The sequence below is a fragment of the Mus pahari genome, chromosome 10 (genome assembly GCF_900095145.1).
Source record: "Mus pahari chromosome 10, PAHARI_EIJ_v1.1, whole genome shotgun sequence".
In the NCBI taxonomy this organism is placed as follows: Eukaryota; Metazoa; Chordata; class Mammalia; order Rodentia; family Muridae; genus Mus; species Mus pahari.
The window spans coordinates 53,290,639-53,309,330 of NC_034599.1; positions in this window are offsets into that span (position 1 = coordinate 53,290,639).

An 18,692-nucleotide genomic window follows, 5' to 3' on the forward strand; every position below is an offset into this window, starting at 1 on the left:
CTCTCTAGTTTCTTTTTGGAGGCACCCAGGGCTATGAATTTTCCTCTTAGGACTGCCTTCATTGTGTCCCATAAGTTTGGGTATGTTGTGGAAGCCAGACTCTTGAACATACACCCATCTCAAACTTCTGCTGACAGCTAGATGCTGATGTTTATTGGCCAAAGCAAGTCACATGGCTGAACCCAGAGTCAAGGAGTGGGTAGGTCACCTGATTCACAACAGGAGACCAAGGCAATGTTGCACAGGAAGGGCCTGGGAGAGAATGTGGAGCATGGAGCATTGAAGGCATTCACTCAGTCCTTGGTCATTTGCCACCCAACTAGGACCCAGGCATCTTGTACAGGTTCAGAGCCAGTCTCTAGAACTCAGTGGAAACCCTGACTTCTCTAGAATCCCTCCTTGCCTGGGCCTGGTGATGGTGGTGGTGATTGTGGTAGTGGTGTGTGTGTGTATGTGTGTGTGTGTGTGTGTTGTCCCTGTGGGGGGTTACCTGTTTCTTCATCACCCTTTCCAGTCTCTTCCAGGAGCACTAGCGCTGCCTCACATGTGGTCCTTGCTCTCCAGAAAACCTTGTTCCTTTTAGGGGACACTCCTAGCAGCAGTGACAAATGACCACGGCAAGTACCAGGATCAGACACACAGGACACAGAGAAGGCCTAAGGGAAGGAAGCCCATGCCAAGCACAGCATCCAGGCAAAGTTCACTCAGATCCAGGGGTTCCCAGAAGTCTGGGATCTGGGAAGACTCGAGGTCCCCCACTGTCAGCAGCCACAGAGAACCCATGACACTAGGGCAGGATCCCTCCTCTCTTCCCAGCCACCGGACACAGCCCTTGCTCCCACCTACTGCCTCTTCATCAGATACAACCTGATGTCACAGCTCAAGGACAAAGAACAGAGGGAACTTGGTAAAGGCACCAAAGACAGGTGACTTAAAAGTGGCTCTCCAGCTTGCTCCCCTCAGCTTCACACTGGCTTCAGATGTTCCCTCAGGCTGGTGGCCTGAGGGGCACACTCTTCACTCGGAAGGCCTTCGGTCACACATCCCTCCCCTGGAGAGCTTCAAAAGTGGTCTTACAGAGCCAGCCTCCTGCTTCCCACCAGGAGCTCCTGCCTGCAACCTGGAAGCCCTTGGTATCTGTTCCCCTAAGCCTCTGGCTGACACCAGCTCAAGGGACATCCTTCCTGCTGCCAGGCTTCCTCTCCCCTGAGGGCATTCCCTGGCTGTGGATCTCTCACCCACTGTGCCCACCTGGCCCAGAGCATGGCTACTCTGCTCTAAGAGCCAAGGTTCATGTCAAACTCTGCCTCTGAGAGTCTGGTTCCGTATGCTCCAGGCCTTAAGAAGCTGGATATAGCTCCCAAACAGCTGCTAAGGGAGGGAAGAATTTTCGGGGTGGGGGTGGGATGTAGCTCAGCAGTAGAATGCTTTCTCGCAGCAGCAAATCCCTGGGTTTGATCCCAGCACCATAAATAAGTAAGCCAATTAATTAACTACCTGAGCGGAAATATGGAAGTGTTTTTCCTCCTTTGTTTATTTACAAGAAGGAGCTATAGGACAAGCCCCAGCTGTGGCTTTGATGATGATGTGGCTTTGAGAAGCCTTTTTGGGTTCAAGTTCTTCTACTGTAAGGGGCTGATCTCCAACTCAATTAGATAACGTGTCTACCTGAAATTGCTTCATAATGCTAGACAGGCAATAGGCACTCATTTTCAAAACCTCCTTTGGCAGTCCACACAAATTTTATATTGCTAGGATAAGCCTGGGAACAGGAAGGTCGCAGGGAGGAAGCACCTGAGAGTTGAGGCACTGTCTGCTGATCCGTGCTCCTACTCCACACTCAGTGTCACAGAGCTCAGGTAAAGCACAGCCAGCAGGTGTTACAGGGGAGAGCATGGTAGAACAGCACAAAAATGGGGTGGAGATGGTGGGGTGGGCAGGGAGCCAGGAAGGAGACCTAACTTGATATTAATGCTGGTGAGGCACAGAAGATGGCGACAAGCCCAGGGTGTCCTTGCCGTGGGTCCTCCCGGGACCCTGTGTATGAAAGGAAGACAATAGGGCAATGACGGAAAAAATGTTCAGAGCCACAGATCATAAGGGTCCTGAGCATGGCCTGTTGGTCTGACCCTGCATTAGTAACTGAATACAGCTGTGTATGCATTCTTAGGCCTACATAAAACTTTCTCTTTCTGGGGTTGTGTGCAATACAGCCTGCTTCCTCATCACAAAAACCAGTACATCCCATATCTGCTGTCCATGGTTAAAACAAAACAAAACAAAACAAAACAAAACAAAACAAAACAAAACAAAACAAAAACCTAGTGGTCAATGCCAAGGTCATATAAATAAGTTCTGCCCTTTGCTCTTGTTTTCTTCAGCCAATCTGTATCCACTTAAAGAAAGGCCAAAGGATGAGGCCTGTGGACGTTAACAGAGACACAGCCCCCAAGGTATGCATGTGTGCATGTTCTCTCTCTCTCTCTCTCTCTCTCTCTCTCTCTCTCTCTCTCTCTCTCTCTCTCCCTGTGTGTGTATGTGAGGGCAGAGGTTGAGTTCTCTGTGGCCTCTGAATTTTCCTGTTGGTATTATCCCACCTGACACTCACCCCCTGAAGCCTAACATCCTTCATTGGGGCGCTCTTATGCAGCAGTTATTTGGGGTTATGACTCTCAAGAGACAGATCTCAAGTCTAGCTGGTCCAATACTTACACAAAAGCCTTGGATTCTAGCCACAGCATGGCATATACTAGGACATGGTGGTTCAGGCAGGCCAGTAATCCCAGCCCTTAGGAGATAGAGACATGCGGATCAGGGGTTCAAGGCTATAGCAAGTTTGAGGCCAGCCTATCTGGACTACATGACACCCTGTCTTAACAAAGAGACTAAATCACACTTATTTATTTATCACAAGTCATAACACCCAGGGAGACCAAACAGTCAGATATTCTTGGGGCCAGGAAGATGAGTAACATGGCCTTGGTCTTTGCTGCCACAGACTCACCTAGAAATGTCAACTGGTCTTGCAAGCCTAAATCTTAAAGGTGGAACTGGGAACCCGAGCACTTTTAGTCACACAAAAATCATGTTCCTCTCATTTCCAGGGCATGGGGTGTGCAGAGTGGGAATTTTCTTTGCCTTGGGAAGCAGTCACCGGGGCTCCTGGGCAGTGTGAACATGGCCTGTATAGAGATAAGCAAGAGAAGCAGCGCCAGCAGCCCGCATGGCGCAGAACCCAGCCGTCTCCACTAAGGTGGGGATAAGTGTTTGTCAAACGTATTCAGTGAGAGAGCTAGGAGACTCGGTCGCTGAGATAAGGACAGACAGACAAATGAAGAGGTAAAAGGAGATACACTCTCAGGGAGAGATGGCAAAATGGAGAGAACGAGAAAACCAGCCAGAGAAAATGGAGCGGAGAGCGAAATCTCCCACCACGCCCCAGAGCAGCAACTGCTGCATCAGCTGCAGCCCGCCTAGAGACAGGGCTTTAGTTGGGGCTGAACTCAGCCTTCTCCAGCCTGGCTATTAGTGTCACTGAGGGCGATGTGTGCTGACCTGAGGCTGGAGTAGAGTGAGTACAGTGTGTGTGTGTGTGTGTGTGTGTGTGTGTGTGTGTGTGTGTGTGTGCCTCCCACTTTAAATCACCTTCATGGCTCTACCACCTCCAAGTTGTCATTGAGATAAGGTCTCTCAGTGAAACCCAGAGCTTGACAATATAACTAGCTTAAAAAAAAAAAAAAAAAAAAAGCAGGGCTACACTCTATAACTCTATGGCCTAAAACTCTCTATGTTGACCAGGCTGGCCTCAGATTTATAGATTCATCTGCCTCCGTCTCCATAAAGCCATGCGGCCAATATGGCTAGTCTTGCTAGCCAGCTTGCCCAAGGCTGGGATTAGGGGTAGGCCAGCATTTCCCTTCTGCACTTAATTGGCTTTCTGAGGATCTGAACTCTGGTCCTTGAGCCGGCAAGGCAAGAACTTTACTATTGAGCCATCTCTCTACACCCACAAAACTCTCTTCAGAGGTTGAATATCTGCTCACATCTCTCTTAGTCACAGGTTCCAAGCAGTCTTTGCTTCAGGTTCTTCCTCTTCTCCAGCCTTCGCCTATTACATAAGAAAAAGGTTGGCCTTTGCTTTGTATTGATTCTTTGTGAATTTCACATCATGCACTCTAATCTCACTCTTCTCCCTGCCCCTCCATATCCACCCTCCACCTTTGCAACCTCCTTGTGAAAGAAAACAAATTTTTAAAAAAAATTAAAAATAAATAAACAACTTAGATGTCCCTCAACTGAAGAATGGATAAAGAAAATGTGGTTCATCTACACAATGGAATGCTACTCAGCTATTTAAAAAAAAAACAAACAAAAAAAAACAACAAGGACATCATGAAGTTTGCAGGCAAATGGATGGAACTAGCAAATATCATCCTGAGTGAGATAATCCAGACCCAGAAGGACATGCATGGTATATACTCGTAAGTGGATAGTAGCCATAAAGTACAGGATGCCCACGGTACAATTCACAGACTCATAGAAAGATGCTAAGTAACAAGGAGGGCCCAAGGGAGGATGGTTGAATCTTTCTCAGAAGGGAAAATAAAATAGGATCTTAGAGGTGGATGGAGTGAAGGAACTGGGTGGAAGAGGTGGTGGGGAGGGGAATCGGGGAGGTAAGACCAGATGTAGGGAGAGCGAGGGAAAGCGAATGGAAATCAAAACTCACTTGGCAGCTCACAGCTGTCTGAAACTCCAGTTCCAGGGACTCTGGTGCCTCTCCTGATCTCTGCATGTACATGATAGATACATATACACTCATGAGCACATGCATACACATAAAATAAATATATATTTAAGTATATGGAAAAAATAAGTTGAATGAGCTCCACTCCATCTCCCTCATCCATCCTAAGGAAAATTTTAGGTCTTTTCTGTACTTTTTTCTATAGACCTAATGTTGGTGTGTCTTAAAAATGAATCAATTAAAAATTTTGAACTGGCCGGGCGTGGTGGCGCATGCCTTTAATCCCAGCACTCGGGAGGCAGAGGCAGGCGGATTTCTGAGTTCAAGGCCAGCCTGGTCTACAAAGTGAGTTCCAGGACAGCCAGGGCTAAACAGAGAAACCCTGTCTCGAAAAAAAAATTTTTTTTTAACTGAATGCCTTAAATACATGTAGTTATGAGAAAGTAAAAGTTGCCTTTTAAGTGACCCAACTACTTTTTTTGGGATAGTTAGCTTTGCGATCTTCCAGTCCTATGTACAATTAAAAGAGTGGATGAGGCAGAAGAACGCAGATGGACTTGAGAGGCTTCTTCATTTCCATGAATCAGCAATGTTCTCCACTGAGATGACCACTAGCTAGATGAGGTAGCCCATGACTGTAAGTCTGCCAGTTGAGAGACTGAGTCAGGGGGACTTCCATGAGTTTGAGGGAAGCTGGGTCGTGGATGGGTTTGAGGACAGTTTGTTGTATGTACTGAGTCCCAGAGAGGTTCTGTCTAAAAATTAATTTATCTATTCAATTAATTTATGTTTTATAAATTTATTAAAAATAACAATATAAATCAGCAGTTAGGTTACCCCAGACATAAAAAAGAAGAGAGCTAAATAAATATGTATTGGATACACATTTGCCCAGCAGGCAGCATGTTGTACAGTAAGCGTCCTTACTTCCTCTGTACCATCTAGTCCTCAAAAAGTCTACAGTGCTTTTCTTACCATTACAGGCTCCAAAGGAGGGAATTCCAAATGGAGAGATTAGATAACTTTCCAAGGTCACCTAGTTGGTTAGTTAAGGAATTAAGATCCAAGTCCCAGTATGCTTACCTTTAAAGCCCATTGCCCTACACAGATGACCCTAGGAACTTTCTAGGCATAAAGCTAATCATTATCATATGAGTCAGTCTTCCAGGAGACTTGAGGAGATAGATTGGGAGGGTGTATTTCCTCTCCCTTGGCATGCCTAGGTTTGTATAGCCAGCTAGTGAGCGGGGGTGTTAGCACGAAGCTTAATCCCAGAGGGCCAAGACTGTAGAGATGCCATAAGGTAGTCAAACGGAAGCTGATGTTAAGATGATTAGCATGCAGCGTTCATCCAAGCATGGCCTCAGACCGATGCTTATGTGAGAGGGGAGGAAGGAAGACGGGGCAGTATCAGTGGAAGTTTCAGGTTATGCCACAGGATCTCCAAAGTCAGGTTATGCCACAGAATCTCCAAAGACAAGGTGACTCTTGAGAGCTATGCAGTGTTGGGGAGAGAAAAGGGAGCCTTTCTGCCCCATCACTGGCTGGTCTGCGGATGTGGGGTAGGGTGTTACCTGGGACAAAGATGCCTTTTTTCAGATGAGGCAAACCCCAGTGAGGCTGACAGATGTGAGTTGTCAAACAACTATTTTCCAGCAGCTGGGAGAATAAGTCCCTCAGCCCCAGAAGGGCCATCAGCATCCTAGGCTAGGTTCTTCAGTGATACCAATGAAGAGCTCTCTGGGGGATGCTGTCCCCTAGCTTGATGAGGCCAACTCCACAATACACACGGGGAAGAAGTCCATGAACAATCGCTTGAGGAAGCAAGAGTTTTTCATATTATGGTAGAGGAAGAGGAAGGCTGGGGTTCTGGAAGATGTCTTGACATTTGACCATGTCCTTTGTGCCCCAGTCCCAGTGATGTGCCTAGTATAGGGAGAATCACAATTGAAGTCCCATAGCTAGTGTGTCTCCCAGAAAGACGCTGACTGCTTAGTCCTGCACTGGGTGGGAGAAAAGGAGACAGTGGAAAAGATGAGTGAAGGACAAGCTGACCCTGTTGTGCAGCAGTTGAATTCTATTAGGGGGTGCAGCCTTGTATGTGAGAGAATGCAGGGAAAGGCACACAGTGTGCTTCTGGGCTGCCTTGGATGGTTCTGCCAGACAGTAGGGGAAATTAATTCAGAGGAAGCCAGCAAGGTGGGAAAGTCAAGGAGAAAACCTCAGAACAGAAGACTAGGATGAGTCCTGAATAATGGAAAGCAGGGATCTGCCCTCTCCAAATGTTCTCATTTCCCTGCCCTGCAGCCCGGTGGAGGTCATCCAAGTTCAGTCCACCTCCAGATTAAAGAGTCTACCCAGAGAGGCATAGAGCACCTGTCTTGATCCCTGAACATCTGCTCTCTCCGGGCCTGTCCATGGTGCTGAACCCCCGAAGCCTCGTCCCCCAAGCCATAGTCCTAGAAGACCTCTTTCTAGACACCCAGTCCCCAACCTGCCTCACTGGGCAGAGCTGGATAGGACAGGCAGACCTGCCTCTGGACCTGCACAAGGCACATACACTCATGCAAACAGCACTCATGTAAATGTGGCAAAAAACACGTAAGGTCTGTAGATGTTAGTTAAGTGTGTCTGGATCCATTTTCTACTTTGATAGCTATGGTTCTGCTATCTGCCCACACTACAGAAAGTAGCCAGGGGAGGATAGGTACCTAGAATGCTCTGCATCGTCTCTCTCTCTCTCTCTCTCTCTCTCTCTCTCTCTCTCTCTCTCTCTCTCNCTCTCTCTCTCTCTCTCTCTCTCTCTCTCTCTCTCTCTCTCTCTCGTGTGTGTGTGTGTGTGTGTGTGTGTGTGTGTGTGTGTGTGTGTGTATAAAATACTAAGTGTCATTCCTCTTAGGCACTAGCTACTTTTGCTTGTTTGCTTTTGAGACAAAGTCTCTCATGGAACTGGAGCTCACTGAGCTGCCAGACTGAATGGCCCATGAGTCCTGGGTATTTCCCACCCACACCATCTCCACTTCCCCAGTGCTAGGATTGCGAGCATGCACTGCCATGCTGATTTCTGCTTTTTCATGGGTACTGGGAATCAGATTATCAGATTCAGGTCCTGGTAGCCTTACCAATGGAGCCATCTCTTCAGCCCCTATTTCTTCTTACAGTCTATAATTACTTCACAACAATACTATGTAAGTTCTTTATTCTTTGAATATTCCATAGTTTATACAATGTATATCAATCATATCCATCTACCACTTCCTTCTCCGACTCCTCCTAGTGCCCCTAGTCTCTCTTCCAGTTTCATGTCTTTTATTTATTTAAGCACAGGATTCCCGTGCCTGAGCCTGCTTGAGAGTCTCTTCGCAGCTGCTTCTTCCTTAGTCACCTAGGTCCCTTGGTGTTTAGCTCAAGACAGGATACATCCATGTTCTAAAGCACCGTGCTGTGACCTCAGGGTCAGGCCCTTCTTTATTTTTGCTTTAAATGTCTTTTTGCCCCCCATGCTCAGAGTTCCTCGAGGGTGGGGGGTCAAACATTCTGTGTCTTCCATTTTCTTAAATTCGTAAGAAACACAAATGTTGTTATTACTCGATAACAGATGGATTAATGCCTGCCTCCCATGGCATCCAGCACCCCAAAGTAGTCCTTAACCAGCCTACTCTTCATGACGTTGACTCCATTTCCATGGTGACCTGGCTTCATGTGTGGATATGAAGAGGTACAGGTCTCACCGTGCACAGGAGCCTGAGTGTCATGAAGTAGGTATTAAGGATGTGAATCCCAATGGAGCCTGACTGCATGACCACCCTGAAACTGGACTGCATTTTACAGAAGGAGACAGATACGCTGAATGAAGTGATGGTAATGAAATTTAAAACCAGGTTCTGCTTTCCAGTCTCCCCCTGACAGCGAAAACAAGCACAGTCTCATTGCCTGACCTTGGTTATCAACTCTTGGTTTTTCCTCCCCTGTAAAGCCCGGTAGACTGATGCCTACCACTACGGGATTCCATGGAAGGCAAACGGAGCCCTCAGAGCATTCGCTGTCTGGTGGGTTCCCCAAAGGCAGGACCATAGCTGATGGTGCTGAACCTTTCCTGTGTGCTTGCTGACGTAGTCTGTGAGTTGACTCGTAACTGAAGGACTGGACTGGCATCTGCAGAGCTTGGGTTCAGCGCAGGAGCTCTGCCAACATCCCTTCTTAGTTTCCTGCCTCTCCTGTCATCTTCATCTCATCCCTGCCCTTTCTGGCATGTGTCCTCATCCAAACAGTGCCAAGCAGTGAAGAGACTTCCAGTGCCTTCTGCTGGAAGGGAAGGACAATGTGTCACCTGCTGTTTCGGGAGTCTGGGCAGAGGATGGAGGAGCCAGGCCCTCTGTTCTGAAGATGCATCCAGGATATATGTATAGATCAGCTCAACACAAGTGTGGAGCATCCAGGAAGAGGGAACTTCCAGTGTGAAAGCACCTCCATCAGATTGGCCTGCAGGCAAGTCTGTGGGCAGTTTCTCGATTAATGACTAATTTCAGAGGGCCCAGCCACTGTGGGTGGTACTTCCCCTAGGCAGTTGGTTTGGGGTTGTATAAGAAAGCAGGGACAAGCCACTAAGCAGTACTCCCCCATAGCCTCTGTGTCACTTCCTACTTTTGAGTTCCTGCCCTGACTTCCCCCAGATGATGGTTCATTACCTAGAAGTATAAGCTGAAATAAATTCTCTCTATCCCAAGTTACTTTGGGTCATGGTGTTTATTACAGTAATAGAGACCTAACTAGGACAAGTACCTTCAGCCTGAGGCTAGCCAGAGCCAGGGGAAGGCAGGACAAACCATTAATCTGGGTCCCTTTCCAAAGGGCTAGAGAGGGAGCGCCAGGCTGGGCCTGCAGCCGGGTGTTCTCCCACGAAATAAATATGTACAAAGGAGTCAGCAACTCCAAAGAAGCGGGGAGGAAAAGGTTCACTAGGACTCACAGTGCATTTCTTCCTATTGCCCTGGATCTGTGCTTTTCAGAGACCGCAAAGATCCCTGTCAGTTATCAGGGAGTCTCTGGGGGGCTGAGTCCTTCTTTCTTCAGAGCCAGTGAGGAGGATTGAACTGGCTCTTCTTAATCTGTGGGGACTGCATCCCAAGACCTTCAGGGGATGCTTGATGTATTTATAAAATGAGACACATCAAGAGATTCACAACAATAATTGACAATTAAATGTAATCATTATAGTATGTTAAAATAAAAGCTGTTTCAAGCTTATGAATTGTTTATTTCAGATCTTGGCTGATAAAGGCTTCTGAGACTATAGAAAGTAGTTTTAACATTGACTTCCGTCTACCTCTTTCAGAGCCTCGTGCTCCTACTGAGTTAAGCAGGATAATCCAGGATCATCTCCCTGTTTCCAGATCAACAGATTAATGACCTTCCTTCCATCTGCAATCTCAGCTCTCTTTTATCACATCAGTGTGAAATATTCATGGGTTTCAGGATGAGAGGGGTAAGCATTTGAGACAGGGACCACAGCCTCATACACCAAGAAGAGATTGTGCACATTCAGCATCTGCAGGGGGAACTCCGTGCTCCCACCCAAAGTTGCAGATCCAGGAGCTAGTCCCTAGATTGGTGTGTGCCTGGGGTGGGTCTCTTCCCTCTAGAGTTCCAGCATCATCTATGATGGAAAGAACAGACTAGATGACTACGGAGTCAATTAGTGTAAAGCAATCTATAATGCATCCACTCTGCTTAACGTTTGGTTCTGGGATGGGACTTTGTTACAAGGTGTGGTGGGACATGTAGTCCATAGCTGAGCAGCCCCATTCCTCGCTGTGCCTCTCACTGTGGAGGAAAGGAAGGCCAGGATTGGGTCTCTAACTAGGAATCTCCACAATGCCTGAGGCATCTCCCCGTGAGGAAGAGGATTGAGGATTTTACCTGCCTGCCCTGAATCGTGGACTCCACCTCATCGGCCAAATGAATTGAGAGGTTCGTCCTCACCGATTCCACATCAGCTCTAAGCTGGGCTGGGTGGCACAAGCCTGAAATCTCGGAGTGCTTGGGAAGTAAAGGCAGGAGTCCAAAGCTATCTTTAGCTCCATACCGAGCAAGCCTAAGCTACGTGAGATCCTGCCTCAGAACAAAGACAGATTCAGTGTTCATCTTGATCCACATGGTCTCTTGACATCTTGGTGGGTGCTCAAGATGACAAGGTGAGTTCTCTCATTGGAATGAGGGTGGGCTAAGGAGGGGGTGGGGAAGGGCTCCACCCTCACGTGAGTAGGAGGCGCAGGGCTGAGAGGCTTAAGAGACTGGGCACTTCACTTTCATGGACCCTTTGGAATACATAAGACTCTAGATGTTTTCCAGATATTTTTTTTTTTTAGGCAGGGGAGGGGGGTTCGAGACAGGGTTTCTCTGTGTAGCCCTGGCTGTCCTGGAACTCACTCTGTAGTCCAGGCTGGCCTCGAAGTTTTCCAGCTATCTTAAGGACTGCAGGAAAGGAGTTACACTGGTGGTTACCCCTCCCCTCTGGGCGCGTCACCAAACATTGATTGAGGTTCTGTGTTCCATCCCTGAACTGGTTGCTGAACGAGAAAGGGGTCTCAACTGCTCACATCTGTAAACAGGAACACTTGAGGTGGGGCGGCAGACTCTCCTTCTCCCCCCCCCCACCATACTGTTTCAGAAGCTTCTGAAGTTGAAGATAAAGGGCTCCTTCAGACTAAGCTTCACCACAGACAGAAGTACTAGCTGTCCTTGAGTCTGGAAACGGTGGGGCTCAGGGCCGCTTCTCTCTCCATGCTCACCCTGAACACACTCACTTGTATTTTCTTCCCACGGCACAGGAATGTTTGCTTTCTCCAGTGTCCAGGTTTTCTTACCCCTCCAGCCCATACTGGCTGGCTGGCATTCACTAACGCTATCCTCAGCTGTGCTTTGGGACATGCTGCCGCGTCTACAAGGTATTGTGAAGAGCACGTCTGTTTTCTATGGAACCCGGGAAGATTGCTCTTCAGCTCGTAGCTCAGTGTACCTTAAGTAATGGCTCCCATGATAAATTCTGCTTAGAATTTAATGCCAGGAGCCTGTTTATGTCCCCTGAAAACTGGCCTTTTGTTCTGGCAAGGAGAACACTATATCCTTTTTGCTTCTACTTTGGTCTGTGCTGCCAGGACTTCAGAGCTAAAGTGAGTGATTAATTGCCACAGCTCAATATTTTCAGTGCAGGCTGTGGTTCTCTCTTTCCCATTCACCAAGCCTCCTCGGAGAGAGGAGGGTCAAAGCCCGTGAAAGAACCGACTGGCTGGCTCTCGCTTTACTTGTCTTATCTCAGACCTGATGGGTAAGAACTCTGGGATGCTGCTCAGAGTCCTTGCATCTCCCCTCATCTCTCTCTGCAGTCTGAGAGCTGCTGCTATGAGTCACGTGGCTTCTTATCTCAAACAATTCCCTGCCAAAGCTTTGCTTTCCTGTAAAACCACTTCAAACTTATTTGGACACAGGAAGATTTTTTTTTTAATGTGTGATATTGCATTTAATTCTGTTATATGAAAATTTGAGATGGTAGCAGCCGACTTTGAAAAGGCCGTACTAGTTGAAAAATCACCATAAGAATAAGACTGATAAGGTTAAACTTAAAAGTAATTCTAAATGTAAGGTACGTGGGTACCTAAAGTGAAGAAGCCAAAACCAAAGCAACTGATCAGCAGCAGCAACCAAAACAGAGCCTGTGTTAGTCTAGGCAGAAGCGACGGCAAGCTCTTCCTGACCCCGGCCAGTGAACAGCAGGAGTAGAAGAAACTAGACTATGTTGTCACTCTATTAAATCATAGGAGAATTAGGAACTGTTACTTGGAAAAAAAATTATTCAACAAATCACAGCGGCTCTTTATAGAAATTCAGTTAAAGATCCAGCATATTATTAAGTGATTAACTCTGCATGGTGGTCCTTGTGCGAGCCATTGTCTCATCTACCCATGTCTCCATGGATATTGGAGTAAGATTCTGAACGCTAAGCAAACTCTGCAATGGGACATTCTGCAGCTGTGAAAGCGAGTGCAGGAGGGTAATTAAAAAAGGGGAAAGCCCAGGGTATATTGAGAGAGACCCTCTCTCAGTAGAAAGGAAGGAAGGAAGGAAGGAAGGAAGGAAGGAAGGAAGGAAGGAAGGAAGGAAGGAAGGGGGCAGAAGAAACATAGGAGGGAAGAAGGAAGAAAGGAGGGAGGGAGGAGGGAGAGAGGAAGGAAGGGAAGAAGGAAGGAGAAAAAGAAAGAAAAAAGAACCAACACAGGACGGCATATGTAGGATTCTAACTTTTGTGAAAACGAGCAATGAATATCTACTTTGGCTGCTTATACAGACTTGGTAACGCACTAACAGCTGTTTATGTGAGTTCTAGTGAGACCTGGTTGGATCTTACACTGAACTAAAATGGGATTTCTATACTTGTTTACTTTTGAACCATGTGAGTATATTTCAGGTTCAAAATCAAAACACAAGGCTAGGATGGAGTCAATGGTACAGTGCTTGCTTACTGACTATATGGCTTCCATCACTACAAAAGAAGAAGGAAAAGAGGAAGGGAACCTCAAGACTGCCTTCTCCTTTAGTTTGTTCATAAGCACATTAAGCATTCTATTTAGCTAGGTGCTTAGAGCCAATCAGCTTCTTCCATGTCAGTTCTTACCTCCCACCATTTTATTTCAGAACAACCTGTTCTGAAAGGCATTGGAGAGCAACAGACAGCCGTGAAAAAAAAAAAAAAATCCAAGACAAATCCAAGACAAGCCATGGAAATTCAAGTGTAAATGTTTCCCGCAATCTGAGAACACTAGAGTTCAATCCCCCTTCCCCCCCGTCCTCCATCTCTTCCGCCCTTCCTGAGATGGGCTCTGAAGCCACTAAATGGTAGGTGTTGGCCTGGTAGGGTTACCTCTATCAGAGAAAACCCACGGATTTTCACCACAGTTCTGAAATCTAGGAGCAAGAGACAAAGGTGTTGGTGGCTGTTTTCTCCAAGGCCGTTCTCCTTGCCTCACGGGTAGCACCCTCTTGCTGCCTCTTACAGTCTTCCCAGGTCCTTTCATCTTGGTGTCTCTGTGAGCTCAAGTTCCTTCTTTCTATAGCTACTGTAGTCACATGGCTCAGGACTCACTCTATGGCCTCGTGTTACACCAAGAACCGCTCTAAAGACTCTTTCACCCAAAGTTGCACTCAGGACACTGAGTCACACATGACACAATTCACTCAATCACAGTGAGAAAGATCTTTATTAATTTGGGGGCTGAAGTTTCAGACTTAGACCTTGGCTCAAATCCAAACCAATGCTGGGACCCAGAGAACACCACACATCCCATTCAATGTTGGCTGAGACACTAGTCACAGTAGTGAAGTTGTAGAAGCAACCTAGGTGTCCAACAACAGAGGAAAGGATTAAAAATAAAATGTGGTGTGGTGCATACACACAGTAGGCTCTTCCTCAGTTTGAAAGAAGAGCACATGGCCATTTGCAGAAATTGAATGAAACTGGAAATGACTGTATTATGTGAATTAAGCTAGGCTCAGTTACATATGTGTGTTTTTTTTTCTTATATGTGGTTCTTAGATTATACACAGATAGAATCATGTTTGTATGTATTACATAAAAGAAAGAGTGAAGTTGTCTGGGGAGACTCTCTTAAAGGGACAAAAGGCAGAAGAGAGAAAGGAAGGGCAGGAGGTATGGGGTAATGTGCTCAACATATATGACGGACATATCTAAAGATGCCCTTATGTAGCACAGTTCAGTCAGTATAGACAATGAAGAAAAGCAGGGTGGGGAGGAGAGAAAGAAGCCTGGTGAACAGGAGAAATGGTGGGAGATCAGTACCTCTCCTGAGACAACAGCTACTGTGAGCTCCCTTCAGATGGATGAGCAGTTAACGGTGCTTTCTCACGGTTCACTTGGTACCTGGGTTTGACTTCCCTGTGCAATTCCAGGATGCCCACGCTTTACTAGGGTACACCTTGAAGTGGCTGATGCATTGCTACCTGGCTTTCCAGATTTAGAGTAGGAAGAGGTGGCAGAACTCATCGGTGAACCCCTTCCTTCTGTGGAGGAAGTGGGGGAATCCTGAATGAAGAAAGTAGCTTCAGGCCACACAGTTGTCACTTGGACTTGTCATTGGTCCCTTCCAGCCATCTGGCTGTCCTGCAATGCTGGTACCAGGGTCCAATTGGCAACATGATCCCAGCTATTTAAGGAAGTCCTGGGAATTTTAGAAGGTAGAGCCTGGCTGCAGAAAGTAGGTCCTTATGTGTCTCTTGTCCACGGCCCCTCCTACCTCCCTCTCTGCTTCCCTTGCATCATGAGGTGAGGCTTTGTTGCCATTCGCTCCTGCCACCACCATGCTGTCTCACTACAGGCCCATCCATGGTGCCAAGAACCATGAGCAGAAGCTGCCCAAGCCATGCACTGAAGCAGACCCTTCTACCCTTAAGTAGTTACTGTCAGGCATTTGTGTCAGGGATAAAAAGTCTGACCTGGCTTACTGCCTCCTCATTCTGTAGCTCATTCTCTCAGGTCCTTTCTCCAAAGTCAGAGGGAAGGGTTTCTCCCAAATGAGAGTTTGGCACTGTGAAGACAATGGAGAAAGTATCTCCAAAGAGGGTTCCCAGCAGGCACACACACACATCTGGGGACACGAGGGGCAGTGAGTCAGAGATAGAGATGCTTCAGAAAGACTGATCCTCAAGGAGACAAAGGGTGACATAAATTATGACTTCTTGTCCCCAGTAAATCTCACTGTTATAGACTGAGTTCTGGCTGCAGGTGTAAATGCTAGACCTGTGTTGGATGAATGAATGGGGTGCTTGAAATGAAAGAGCTTCTCTAATCTCCTGAGTGATGCTGGCCTGCTTTATGCTCAGTATCCATTACAAGGATATGCCCAACAAATGTCAGTACCAACCCGTCCCAATTACAATGTCTCTGGTGACCAGGGAATAAAGAGTTGACCCCAGCACTCTCTACCAAATGCCCAGTGCATAGAGGGACCAGTTCTCAGGCCTCCTCACCCACCGTGTGCATCTTGTCGCCTCTTAGCCACGTGAAGGTACAGAGTGACTGATCTCCTACTACCCCACAGTAGAGACTTACCAGTTTATTCCAATCTGGGTTTTGTCTGCTGCTCCACACATCCAAGAGTGAAAGCTAACAGAGGACAAAGTCCTGTGTGTAAAGATGTGGCCTAAACTCCTGGAGACAGGTCCATCCACTTGGGGAAGGGACTTTATGTCTAGGTCCAAGGTCTTCTCTCAAGAGAACATTTGACTCACAGCCACCTCATATCTGCTGAAGCCATCAAGGATCTAGTCTTCATTCCTTGGCCTCAGTAAAGTCCTGATGTTCAGAAAAACTCTTTCTCAACACTCTTCCTACCTCTGAATATTGGCTTCTGTGTTAATCAAGCACACCAACATGCATTCCAGTGTGTGTGTGTGTGTGTGTGTGTGTGTGTTATAGATGTGGGGGTGGTATGTGTATGTGTGCACATGTGTGTTGAGTGTGTGTGTGTGTGTGTGTGTGATATATGTGCAGTCCAGAGGTTGACATCAGGATGCATTCCAGTGTGTGTATGTGTTTGTGTGTGTGTGTGTGTTAAGATGTGGGGGTGGTATGTGTATGTGTACACATGTGTGTTGGGTGTGTGTGATACATGTGCAGTCCAGAGGTTGCCATTAGAATGTCTTCCTGTGTCATACATTCTCCATCTTATTCTTTGAGACAGAATCTCTCATTGAGCCTGGGATTCATAATTTTGGCTAGATTGGCTGGCCAGTGAGCTGCCAGGATATCTGCCTGTCTCTACTTCCCAGAGCTAGGATTATAGGCATGAACTACCATATATGAATTTTGCTGTTGAGGCCCTAAAAGCAGGTCCTTGTGCTTGCACAGCAAGAACCTTACCCACTGAGCCATCCTCCCAGTCCCGTCTTCTCAGTTCTGAGCCATTCTTTCTCACCCGTACAGTCAGGTTCTAGGTCTCTCCTAAGTAGCTTGCAACGGCCACTCCCAGCTGTGCTGTTTCTCCTCCCTGTGCTCTGCTGCACAAGGCCACACAGTGCCTTTGCTCATGTTGAGTTGCTTAGCAGGTTTCTACCCTCAAGAAAACGACAAACTATGTCCTCAGGCTCCACAGTGAGCTGGTGCCCTGCTTGTTCCTTGTACAGAGTAGATAGTCAGTAAGTGGGGGCTGGACTACTGCTTTGGACTGAAATAGGAGCCTCTTCTTTGCTGCCAATCTGAGAGCTCACCAGACACAAAGAAGCCACTTACTCAGCCTGCCCCATTGCCCAGCACAGAGAACTGGCACGGGATCTATGGAGAATGGAGGCCAATAAAGCTGGCCAGTGCCATTCATCTCAGCAAAGCTAGGATGGCTCTCAGCGGTGGTTGGCAAAGCCAGGCTACCCAGATGTTGGTGCTCTACTCCTGATTCTCAAATGAGTCACCCCCAAACTGTGGTCACCACACCTCCTTTGGAGCTCCAGACAGATTGTAGCCACAGCCCCTGGGTTTCCCTCTACCACAAGATCCAGGGCCAGGAAGCCTGTCTGCTTCCTCTGTGGGATCACATCTGCTCTGCTCCTGGACAACTGAGGGACTGAGAAGACATCCCTTAGAGGGATTCCATGGTTGAGTGTGTACATCCACTCTCATTGAGCATGGCACCTCTGCTCTGGCCCAGCAAGAAGACTTTGGGGACTTGTGACACATGGAGCCCAGAGCCCCTTCCTTTTGACTACTGCCTGGGTGCCACCTATTTCTACCACGACGGCACTCTTATTTAAAGATGAAGTCACTTCTTATTCCGCAGATTTTGGGATGGTCAAGTTATCCAAATCCTTGAAGAGGGAATGCATGTGTCTGTGGGAAAATGAGAGGGTATTATATCTGTGCCAACATTTAACCCCTCTCATCTCTAGGAAGTTCACCCTTTTATCTGACCTAAATCTCTTTCAGTACTCTGTCCACCCACAGATCTTGGCCGCTATTAGAAAGTTCATTCTCTCTGCTGGTTGTGTAGCCAGGATAGGACTGTCCCGGGACCTCACTTTAACTATCAGAGCCTAGGGAATGGTTTTCATCCTTGCCAGTTAGTTCCATCTGCCTTAATTACATTTTCAATCTTGTCACTTACTGTCAACTTGGATTTCCTCTAATAGCTGAGAATGCCCATGAGGGACTGGGTGAGGGGGTTCCCTGCCCTTCCTGAGCTACCCCATCACTGAGAACTGGTAAATTGCTGTTACCCGCCCCAGGGCACGATGAATAACAAAGTGACTAAGTCTCCACCCCCACCCTCTACCCCAACTCAACAGTGCTGGCTTGGCTGCTCAACCTGCTGTCCACCCGACTGCTGACTGGCCCTCGGTCTCAGGGTGACCTGGCACTTGTGTCCAGCACACTGCAGGAATCTGGGAGACTACCAGTCTACCGTGTGCTGGGCACCTGCTCAGCTGGCCTCACGCCTGGCTTCAGCTCTTTCTGAACTTCTGTGAGAATACTAACAGCTTATTGCTCCCCTGAAGTCTGTGCAAACTCTTCTACACGGGCCTGAGGGGAGACTAAGGACAAGGTCCCAGAAATCGAATGAAGGGTAAAGGTGACTCAAAGGAAGATATTACACATATATCAGCATAGCCCCAAACTTCACTGTTATTCAAGCAGAGCATAAACCTGTAAGAAATCAAACAAGCACAGCCAGTGTTTGCTTCATGCCCTCTTTGCTATCAAACCACCCAAGACTCCAACCCCAGGCTGGGCTCTGCACTGGTGCTTAGATGAACCTTGACCCGGACTAAGTTAAGCTATGACCCAAGGCTGAAGTCGACCTTGTCACAAGCTAGTCGGTCACCTTGCTGAGCTAATTTCTATCCTGCTCAGGATGTTTTTCATACCCGGAAGAATCCTACTGAT